At 41.3% G+C, this 12,390-nt stretch overlaps 1 non-coding gene across 1 annotated transcript; it reads right to left on the bottom strand.

The window, feature by feature from the left end:
- Window positions 1-11,954: 11,954 nt before the first annotated feature.
- On the bottom strand, window positions 11,955-12,061 carry LOC112089398. Its single transcript, XR_002901036.1, has one exon. It is a non-coding gene; the product is annotated as a small nucleolar RNA R71 (small nucleolar RNA).
- Window positions 12,062-12,390: the final 329 nt, after the last annotated feature.

Genomic DNA, 12,390 nt, shown 5'->3' on the forward strand with positions numbered 1-12,390 from the left:
CCATCTGACCACTACTTTGACCATATCCCTCTCCATGCTGATACCAAATAAAGTATTGGGGCATGAACCCTCTATTCAATAAATGCTGCCAGACAGTGTCAATAAGAATATGTTTCCTATTTTTGCATTTCACACAAGGACAATACATTTTGCCGTTTTCAATTACAGTTTCCAGAAGGCCGGCTTGGTACATGAATATTTCCAATCCGTTTTTGAAGTCTTCAGTCAACGACCCATCACCATTTTTGGGCATATACATCCACTTTCGTAGATCGTATATAGACATTTCAAAAACAAATATTTGACTTTTTGTTTCTGAAATTTGATAGAAATTTCAACTACCAAAAATTTTACTTAAACATTCAAAGACTCAAAAAATTTGTGTCTTTATATGTTTTTTTGGGATGATGGAATAATGAGAGAAGAAAGGGTATATATAGAATTTTTTGTTTGGTTACCAACATATTACCATTGCATATTTACATCAAATTTACGTCGAAATAAAATTTACATCACTTTTGCATTGATTTTACGTCAATTACAAGATAGAGGACAATTCGTCGTATTATCGATGTAAATATTACGACAAGATTACGACGAAATAAAATTCGTTCTTTATTCGTCGTAAAATCGTCGTAACATTACGACGATTTTACGAGGGTTATTTTTTACGTCGAATTTACGACGAAATTTTTGATCGTCGTAAATACAACGTAATGTCGTCGTAAATTTACGACGACTACAAATCGTCGTAAATAATTCGACGGAAAAGCCCCTCTTTCTTGTAGTGCAAATCGGAGGGTAAGGCTTCCCAGTAACGATGTATTTGAGGCGTATCGGGTATCTCCAAAATGAGTGCGAGACATATTTGTCTTCCGGTGGCCAGATCTTTCGGCTCAGTGCTCCAAATGCCTTGATTCTAACTGTTCTGGAATCTAGACTCAATTATCTTGATCTTTGCTGAAGACCCTGGAAGCTAAATCGGCTGGAAAGATCTTCCGGTAACAGTAGTTTTGAGATGTATCTGCACCCGAGAGTTTTGGCTGAGAAGCTTAAGCGACCAGTACGTGTTTTGGCCGAGAATCCTACCCGCGGTATGGATTTTAGCCGAGAATCTCCGACCAGCGGTACATCCTTTTTGCCGAGAAGCTCCATAATGCCCATTTTTAACATTTTTGATCATTTCAACTCTATGTCTTCATCTGGTTCACATTCTCCACTCCAAATAAGCTCCATAAGCACCTGTTTAACACTCCAAACCATGCAAAACTCTCTTGGACCTAATGCAATCTCCTAAGTCCTAAAACAATGTCTAAAGACCTAAAATGTGTGCAAATGAGACATGCTTTGGACTTAAATATGTACACTAAATGATGCAATTTATGAATATATCAATGGGTATTCAGGTTTCTTTCAGATTCCTATACACCCAAATGATCAGGAAAAGACAACCTTTACTTTTCCTTATGGCACATTTTCCTATAGAAGGATGCCATTTGGGCTTGTAATGCTCCAACCATAATTCAAAGGTGCATGCTTTCAGTATTTTCTGACCTGATAGAGGAAAAAGTGGAGGTTTCTAATCTGTGTTATGTATTGCAAAGATGTGAGGAGTCCAACCTAGTGATGTGGGTGGGTGGAGTGTTCGACCCCTTGAGCAGGCATAATTTTGTTTTTCTGTTTAACACACAAAACGCCATTGTACTATATATCTGTTCTAACGGGGATTCTAGTGTGGCAGATGAGTCAGCTCCATTAATAATTTGATGGGATTGACTAACGGGTAAAAAGTCAATGCATGATTCCGCCAAAAAGAAATTGAGTTCAAGCATGAATATTCACATTATTCATAGTTTCAGTATATGTGGGCACAACAATAAAGTACATGCACTAATCGGTACCAGAATGCCTAGTTGAGGCATGAATCGACCGCTTCATGGTGAAGGATGGCATTGTTTTGGGACACAAGATCTCAAAGGCTGGCATTGAAGTGGACAAGGCAAAGGTTGAGGATATGGTGAATCTGAGGGATCCAAGTTCAGTGAAAGGAGTGAGAAGCTTCCTGGGACATGCTGGATTCTATAGGACGTTCATCAGGGACTTTTCAAAGATTGCAAGGCCGCTTACAAGACTTCTTTGCAAGGAGGTGGAGTTTGTGTTTGAAAAGGAATGTGAAGATGCTTTCGTTGAGATAAAGCAAGCTTTGATCACTGACCCCATTGTTCAAGCACCAGACTGGAATCTGCCATTTGAAATCAAGACATGTGCCAGTGATTTTGCTGTTAGAGCTGTTTTGGGTCAAAAGAACGACAAAAAGTTGCATGTGATCTACTACGCAAGTAGAACATTAGATGGAGCTCAAGAAAGATATGCCACAACTGAGAAAGAAATGCTGGCAATTGTCTATGCTTTTGACAAGTTCATGTCCTATTTGGTAGCTCCAAGGTGATAGTGTACATAGATCATGGTGCTCTTAGGTATCTGATGGCCAAGAAAGATGCAAAGCCAAGGTTATTCATATGGGTCCTGCTTCTCCAAGAGTTTGAAATGGAGATCAAGGATAAGAAGGGAATAGAAAATGGTGTTGCTGGTAATCTGTCAAGGTGAAGAGTTGAAGATGAGGTCCCAATTGATGATTCTCTACCAGAAGAACAGCTAATGATGGCGAAGGCCCTGAATGAGTTGGAAGAGATCAAGTCTATTCAAGGCAGAGGACTGCCATGGTATGCTGATATTGTCAACCATCTCTCTTGTGGAGTAGAGCCTTCTAGGTTGAACAATTATCAGAAGAAGGAGTTCTTCAAGGACATAAAGAGATTTTTTTGGGATGAGCCATACTTGTATGTGCTCAACAAGGACCATTTGTAGAGAAGATGTGTAGCTGAGGAAGAGATTCCGGGGATTCTGTGTGAGTGCCACGTGTCTGCATATGGAGGCCACAATGCTGCTTTCAAAACAGTTGCAAAGATCTTACAATCTGGATTTTGGTGGCCAAGCATGCTCAAGGACGCCCAGGAGATTTGTTGATCAGGTGTGATGTTTGTCAAAGAGCTGGGAACATCTCCAAGAGGAATGAAATACCTCAAAAACCCATTCTTGAAGTAGAGGTCTTTGATGTCTCAGACATTGATTTCATGGGACCTTTCCCATCATCATATGGTAACCAATACATTCTTGTTGCTGTGGATTATGTCTCCAAGTGGGTAGAAGCTGTTGCAAGCCCAGAAAATGATGCCAAGGTAGTGGTGAAGCTATTCAAGACCATTATCTTTCCAAGATTTGGTGTGCCAAGGGTTGTCATAAGTGATGGAGGAAGCCACTTCATAAACTAGACATTTGAAGGGATTCTCGAGAAGTATGGAGTTATGCACAAGGTGACCATCCCTTATCACCCCCAAACTAGTGGTCAAGTGGAGGAATCTAATAGACAAATCAAGGCCATATTGGAGAGGATAGTGAACTCAACTTAGAAAGATTGGTCTAAGAAGTTGGATGATGCCTTATGCGCATATAGAACTGCATTCAAAACACCCATAGGTACATCTCCTTTCAAGCCCAAGACAGGTCAGGATAAGAGGCTCTTCCAACTCCATGAGCTTGATGAGATTAGGCTTGATGCCTATGAAAGTTAAATAATTTACAAAGAAGGGATCAAGAGTCTTCATGATTAGAAGATTCTGAAGAGAGACTTCAAGAAAGTGGATCTGGTGTTGCTCTTCAACTCAAAGCTCAAGCTGTTTCCTGGCAAGCTGAAATCAAGATGGTCAAGCCCTTTTAAGATCATGCAAGTGAGGAGTTATGGTGCAATTCAGCTTGAAGGAAAGGATGGCCAAGGGTTTTTTTTTCAATGGGCAAAGGCTGAAGCCCTATCTAGTTCATGAGATCAAGGAAGGAGCTTCCTCAGTTCCTCTAGATGAAGAAAACTTGTAGGCTTATTACTCTTCGAGGAGATAAGATTTAAAGCTTAGACTGTCATGGCTCTGATACCAAATTTACAGACACATAGTGGGTACAATCACAAAGAAGATTTATTAGGATCAAGAGTATTTAAAAGGTTATTTAAAGGATAGAGGAGATGATTATACAAAGGAGGATATTTTATTTATATCTAACACTCGCAAATTACAAAGTCACTCAAGCTTTTTCTCATACTCGATTATAGGACTTGGCTTGGTTTATGCAAGCACCCAAGCCTCTTATTTATAGTGATACGATGGACTCCTAACTTAAACCTTTATACACGTAGATACCTAACTCAGAGCTATCTAGCATGTGGATACCTAACTTCCTCAGACATAATTATTTTATTATTTTCTTATTTAACATATGCATTTTTAAATATGTGCATTATTAATATTGAAGGAGGAGATGCACATGTTGAATAAGTAAAGCATAATAATGCATATGTTAAATAAGAAAAGAATAAAATAATTATGCATGGGCCTGTGGGCCCAATATCCTATCTCTGGGCCCGTTGGCCCAATATCCTATCTCTGGGCCTGTTGGCCCAATGTTCTCTTTTAGCCTGTTGGTCCAACGTCCTCTCTAGGCTCGTTGGCCCATCCCTGTCCGACGGTCGGGAGTCGTTTGGTCCGGGAGGCTCGTAAGACTTGTCTACTGTTCCTACAATCACCACGTGATCTTTCCCCGTGCTTTTATCCTCACTCACACGGTACCGTGGATTGCTTTCTGGCAGTTCACCCATCCTAAGATTGCTCCAGCTTAAGCGCACTTAACTCTGGAGTTCTCTCAAGATACTTGGCCAGAAAAGATAAATGCACTTGATGACATAAGTAGCCAAATCAATTATTATAAGCCTTTTCACATATACCGGAAATCGGGATGTCACAATTCTTCCCGAATTCTAAGGAATTCGTCCTCTAATTCTCTTTAACTACGTCTCAAGACGCCACACGGGTCAGACCCGGTTGGCTAACCTAGGCTCTGATACCAATTGTGAGACCTCGCTCCCTTCTTCCCTGACGGACCGGCTATCAAATCCATGGGACCCCGAGCCCGCCTTTCATCTGGATTGGCTATCAACTCTGAACGCCCCCTACCGCCCCTACCAATCACTAGGCCCGTTGGTCCAACGTCCTCTCTAGGCCCTTGGCCCATCCCTGTCCGATGATCGGGAGTCGTTTGGTCCGGGAGGCTCGTAAGACTTGGCTACTTTCCCCGTGCTTTTGTCCTTACTCACTCGGTACCGCGGACTACTTTCCGGTAGGTCATCCATTCTGAGATTGCTCAGGCATAAGCACGCTTAACTTTCGAGTTCTCTCAAGACACTTGGCCGGAAAAGATAAGTGCACTTTGATGACATAGGTAGCCAAATCAATTCTTATAAACCTTTTCACATATACCAAAAATCGGGATGTCTCAGATATCTTGGTATTCCTTTGCTCATGAAAACAATGTTAAACGTGAATTATGCTCCATTTGCTGGAGAAGATCAGAGATAAAATCGGTACATGGACAGTTTGATTGTTATGGTATGCAGGAAGAGTGAAACTTATTAGCTCGGTGCGAACAAGTATCAAAAATTTCAGGCTCTATGCTTTTTCACAACGAGAGCATTCCATGGCTAAACGCCATCTATTTAGACCTTCATCACGGACAACTCCCAACTGGTAAAGCTATCTGACTCTGTCTTTCACAGAGCTGTATCAGGGAGATATAGAGTATTTTCTCTCTTTCTTATGGTCAGGACCGAAGCTAAGAATCGGAAATCAAATATGGCTAGGAGTGCTGATTGTAGACCAAAAATTAAGGTGGACATGGCATAAGATCTCTCAAGGAAGTAAACATTGTGTGCTCTTCAAATTTGATTTGGCGACTTGTTTTAATGAAAAATTTGTTGTTGGTGAAGTGGATTAAGAACCACCACATTTGCACTGGATCTTTTTGGTTGATGAGAGGCAATCAATCCGTTAATGGTTATTAATGGGGCGCATGTTGGTGAAGTATAGAGAGTAACGAAAGGATTCTAAAAAGTCGAAAGCACGAGGAACCAATACTGTGTTGTGGTATAATAACTGGACTACATTAGGACGTTTGATCGATCTTACTAGAGAAAGATGGATAATAGATTTGGGGATTCTAGCTTATGCTTTAGTTTCCTCAGTTTTGAACTCACTTTAAACAAGACGACGCCAGGGTGAGTTACTGAACCAAATCGAGAATGAAATTCAAAAGATAAGGGAAAGAAGATCGGGTGAAGAATATAGAAAGATTACAAACCCTGTTAATCAGCTGTTGCTCTAGCGGTTTAAGAACGAGATTTGAGTAGAGCAACATAAAGTAAACTGGTCTAAAGGAGTGTGGTTCATGCATAGAACTCCGGAATAGATTGACAACGGGTGATAGAATGAGATCATGGAACCCATGCATTACAGTGGAGTTTGTGCTATGTGTGACTCATCTTGAAATAAAAAACCCATGCATTACAGTGGAGTGTGTGATGTCCAGATTCTCAAAAAATTATGAAGAAATTTCAATCGGGGTTTTCTTTGGCAGAGCTTAACTTCCGCTTGGGAGTCGACTTTCTCCATCATCTCATCACAGGTTCGGATATAGAAGGCTTTCTACTACAATATGTATTTCAAACGAGCGAAGGGCTGATATGCCATAATGTAAAAAAAAAAGGCTAAAATGCAATAAGTCTAATAATTAATTTAATTTTGTTTTTTGTTTAAATCCAAAACCCTGGAAAATCTTACCCTCTCCCTGAAAGTTTGATTTATTTACATCAAAACCAGGATCAAATCCATCTGGTTATCGGTTAACCCGCTAACCGGATCCATTCGAATTTTTATTTTTATTTGAATTAAATATTTATGAAACAAACGAATATGGAAAGTATGCTCCGTGGTTGCCATATAATGGATCCTACACATCAGAAACCCCACATAGCCAAGAGAAAAGAATTTTGAGGGAAAACTCATGAGATCATAATGCTAAAAGTACTTTGAGGCTTCAAAAAACGAAGTATTGGCTCGGTTATCTTATGAGGGATTTCTCAAATATTCATAGTGCATCACAAAAAACAACTCTTGGCTCACCATTACTCTAAGGGATATATAGGAAATAAAGCATTCTGTCTTGGTATCTGGCCTCATCACATATCATGGAAAGTTCCCTAAACACAACTCCTTTCAAAAATCAACCTCTAGTAAGATAGATTACTTATATGAAATAGAGTATGTGAGTGAAGAGAGTAAAGTACCCATCACCCAGTTACTTTTACTTAACCCATATAAAGCCTTTACAAAACCAAACTCTACTCTCCCGAAGGTGATAAAACAAGTCTTTGGTCCCAGAAAACATGCCGCAAGAGAGCTAATCCCAGCCTCACAAATGGAGCAACACTTGGTTCCAGCAACAGGAACTGAGCAGATGATTCCTCTCCGCTTCAACGAAGGGATGGTTCACCAATGGAAAAATCATGGCTACACCCATCTACATTACAGAGCTATTAGGTTGGCGTTAACTCTGCATGGAAGAAAAGGTCTACCCGTCGTGGCGAGAGTTGCTATACTCGACACAAGATACAAAGAGTACCAGCGCGCTTGCATATCAACAATTCAGACAATCCTGAATGCAGGCACGATATTTGTCACTCTTTACCCAAACTTCAAAATAGCGCTTAAAGACCCTCAAATCTACCAGAATATGCAAATTCAACTACAAATCACAGGCGCTCCCCAAGTAGGGAATACATATGTAGCAACACCCCACCATCAGATGGCGTATAGGGTCCAAAACCATGCTATGGACCTCAGTATCCCACGAGACACAGGAGATGCACTGCTTATACAGCTAGAATCTCAACACACTCCATCATGCATCCATATCCCCAAGGATATTCCTAGAGAAGATTTAGTCAAATTACTTCCAAAGTTATGGGTGACAAATTACAAAAAGCTTCATGAAAACAGTATACCGATACAATCCGTGGACTCTTCCATCTACAGGATAAAAGACGGTGCAATCGAAATATCTTTCAAACAACAAGATGGTGAAAAATCACGGCAGCCAGCCTTTTGCACTGAGACAAATGCAATCTCTCCAGCCAAACAAGTACAACCCCTGAGGCAATATTTACCTGGTTTTCCAACCAACTCTTTTAATGCAGCAAGATATCCGATCTATGCATTCTGAGGCGATTCAGGTCACAAATTCTTTGATGTCTGTGAATATGACTTATGCCTAATGGATAGCTCAGACGAAGAAAAAAAACCAAGGCTAAGAAAAAAGATGTCGTCCCAGCAAATTCTCAAAGAAAGATACGGATCTGGAGATCCAGAAGTTGGTCTTCTTGGAGAACATACAAGGAAGAAGTTTGAATACAATGTCTTGTATTCAAACATGTCTCCACCAACTCCTGACAATGAGGATGTCCGCACGTGTTATATGTTTGGTTCTTCATTGATAAGCATGGCTAAAGTTTTGTGAGTAATATTGTTTGCAATGCATCTTAGAATTAGCAACTAGGACAGTGAGCCTTGAATTCTTTTAGTGATACACTCTCTCATTAAGGAATATGAACTCCCAATGCATCCAACCTCTTTCTCTCATTTGCTGTTTTTGCCTGGGGACAAGCAAAGAACAAGTGTGGGGGAGTTGATATGTTCATAATTTTCATCATTTAGGTTGTATATTTCATTCCAAATCATATCTTATTTCATGCATTTTAGGTCCTTAGGGTTTGTTTTAGGACTTAGGAGTTGCATTAGGTCCCAATGAGTCTTTACATGTTTTGAGTGTTTATCAGGTGTATTTGGAGCTATTTGGAGTTGAAAAGGTGAATCCAGGAAGAGAAATGGTGATCAGGGCTTGAAAGATGGTGAAAATGGGTTTCTGGAGGTTCTCGGCCATTTTCACGTACCGCAGGAAGGTTTTTCTCGGCAATTTGCATGTACCGCGGGTGGATTCCTCGGCCAAAACGCGTACCGGCTGGTGAAGTTTCTCGGCCCAAATTCCCGGGTGCAGACACATTTCCGAAATCGCCTGTCCGGGGAACCTTCCGGTCCGATTCAGCTGTCGGGTGCTTCATAAAAGTTGGAGAAGATTGGATCATGGTTCCGGAGCAGGTGGAATCATAGGATTTGGAGGCGTGAGCAGAGAGTTAAGCTCGTCGGAAGGAACTCCTGTCTCACTGCCGTTTTGGACCGACCCGATGAGCTCTGAAGAATGCGAAGGACGGTACACTTCCAGACCGATTCAGTTTACAGGGCCTTCATCAGAATCCGTGATATTTGAGTCCTCTTTCCAGAACGTCTGAGATCATTCAATTCGGAGCTATGAGCAAGAAGATAACGTTTCCGGAATGGACACATGTCTAGAAGCCTCTTTCTGATCGTGTCAATGCACTGCGAAGATGAGCCCTCCAGGAAACCTTCCACTTCCCAAGCACCGAAAGTTCCTTCACCAAAGTTGAATATGTCTGAGTCTTCTATCGACTGAAACTGGAGTCACACCATTCGGACCAGTACCCTAGAAGTTACGCTTCCCTGAATGTGAAGTGGTCCGAGGAGCCCTGAACGCTGCGAGATTGATAACCCTCATTAAGGCCTTGAAATTATGCTAAGGGATAGATGGCACGGTGGAATGCCACGGTCCACATCTGACTGTGGCACTTGATTGCAGTTCTTTGGGGTTTGACACGGTCTTCACGCCACGGTCTACACTTGACCGTGGCAAGGTAACACTTGGCCGCGGAAGGATTTTACTTGCATTCGGGAATTGCCACGGGGTAATGCCATGGTCTACACTTGACCGTGGCAAGACAGCACTTGTGATCCTTCAGACATTCGGAACTTGACACGGCTACGCATCACGACTTTGGACTTGGTCGTGGCACTTGATGCAATCTCTCGGCATTTGACACGGTGTTCACACCACGGCTTTAGACTTGGCCGTGGCAACTTTATGCGTTCCTTCGGCGTTTGACACGGCCATGCATCACGACAAGAGGGAGCCCGTGGCACCATGATTCATCCAAGAACAAGAGACACAGGACTTGACACGGTCACTTGCCACGGCTTGACCAAAACCTGCTAGACCGTGGCAAACTTCTTCTTTACCCACCAAAGCCGGGTCAGTACCCGGTTTGTTTCGGGCTGACCCGGTTTGTCCAAGGCTACTATAAATACTTTTTAGACCTAATTTGGAGAGAACCTTATCTTATCTTTAGTCTCCTTTTCCTTTTTGGTGAAAGAACCATTTGCTAATACCTTGTTTTTGAGTTTAATATCGATTTGAAGAGTGTTTTCCATCTTGTTTTATCATTTTTCATCATCAAATCACACTTCTAATCATGATTCACAACACATTTTGCAAAGGATCTAGTGTGTTGATCATGATTAGTGAGTAATCCCATATTAAGGTCTTAGATATGTAGATTAGGGTGCTTAAGTGGTAGATTAGTGAGCTTAGGGGTTAGATCATGCATATTCCATTCTCTACAACCTGTTCTTAATGCTAGATCCATACAAATCATATGTGGTCAATATTCTGGACATTTCATGCACCAAAAGTGTTTGATGAAATGTCTGAACCAAGGTTGTTAGAGGTTTAAGTGTTATCCATCATGGGAATGATTGTCTATATGCTTAAATGACAGATTAAACTGATTCTTAATGCTTGTTGATTCATGTTTCACTAATGATGATTAGGTTAGAAACTGTTTTAGCATAGGAGTTGATACCTTCATGAGAGGATTAACTTAATTAATGATGTTTAAGTTGAATGGATTGCATTGATCATATGATTCATTAGCTCACTAGTTTATCACTGAAGGCACCCTAATCCACTATCATGTCTAAGACCTTTCTCATCATCATACATACATTCTCATCTCATTTAGCTTACTTGTTTGCTTGTCTTGTTTGATCACTTCCTTAGTCATTAATCTTGTTTTAAGTTTTTAGTTGTCATTAATCAATCAAAACCTCACTTATTTGCTTGAATTGAGAAACTGATGACATAGCTTAGTGTCTATCACCACATTCTTGGATTGACAACCTCTTTTATGCTACTTTGACAAAGGGGATTGATAGTCCTGAGACCTTAAAATGTCTTGTCTATCAGTTGGCGCCATTGCCAAATTGTGGAGTGTTTAGCATTAAGCTCTGATCTGTTCTTGAGATCAAGTGCTTATTTTTTGTTTTTACTGATTACTTTCAAGTTCTGGTTGTGATTTCAGGTGCATGAACACCAGGTCCAGATCAAGAAGCTGTGGTCCACCTTTCCCTCTCAACGACAACATTAATCTTTTGGTACCAAGGAGGAGAAGGGACAGGCGTGGAAGACAGATTGATCAGGCTGATATGGAAGACCAAAGAGAGCATCTGGTAGACATAGAACAACCGGTTCAGGAGCAACAGGCTCAGGGTAATGGTGCTGGTAATGGAGTTGGTCAAGGGTTACATCAGGGTAATGTTCATCAGGAACAGGTGCATCAACAGCAAGCTTATGTCCACCAGGGACAAGCTCCAGCTCATCAGCAGAGGCATCAGGCCAATGTACAACAAAGACAACAGGTGTACCACCAACATCAGCCCTTCCAACACCAGCAAAGGAGATATGAGCAACCACAGGTCTATGTTGGAGAGAATGACAGGGCAAATGCTCATCAGTATGGAGCTGGAATTCAGGCACCACCTGTGCAAAACAACAACTTTGAAGTGAAGGCATCCTTGTTGAATATGGTCCAGAACTCAAAGTTCCATGGATTAGCAATGGAAGATCCCTTGGATCAATTTGATAAAGTGTGTGACCTGACAAAGATAAATGGAGTTTCAGAAAACAGTTTCAAGCTAAGATTATTCCCCTTCAGTCTTGGTGACAAAGCTCACCAATGGGAGAAGAATCTTCCAAGAGGCTCCATTCAAACCTGGGAGCAATGCAAGCAAGCCTTCCTATCTAAGTTCTTCTCCACCTCCAGAACAGCAAAGCTAAGAAACCAAATCTCTAGCTTCACTCAGCACAGCAATGAGAGTTTTGGTGAAGCATATGAGAGATTCAGGAGCTACACCAACCAATGCCCACACCATGGGTTTAGTGAGGCTTCTCTTCTCAGCACACTTTATAGAGGAGCTCTTCCCAAGATTAGAAACCAGCTGGATACTGCTTCCAATTGGAGCTTTCTGGGCAAAGAGATTCATGCTGCTTTAGAGCTAGTGGAGAACTTAGCAATGAGCAATGACACTTATGGTGAAGACTATGACAGATCAAATAGATCTGAAGGTTCAAGCTCAGAACAGAGGCTCACTAGAGAAGTTAAGGAGTTGAGGAGTGAATTGGACAAGTTGAAATTTACCACTCCAAAGCCAATGCACTTTGTAGGAGAGTATGAGGAACCTTCTCAAATCTTTGAGAACATAAGCG

The sequence above is a fragment of the Eutrema salsugineum genome, unplaced genomic scaffold (assembly GCF_000478725.1).
Source record: "Eutrema salsugineum unplaced genomic scaffold, Eutsalg1_0 scaffold_12, whole genome shotgun sequence".
In the NCBI taxonomy this organism is placed as follows: Eukaryota; Viridiplantae; Streptophyta; class Magnoliopsida; order Brassicales; family Brassicaceae; genus Eutrema; species Eutrema salsugineum.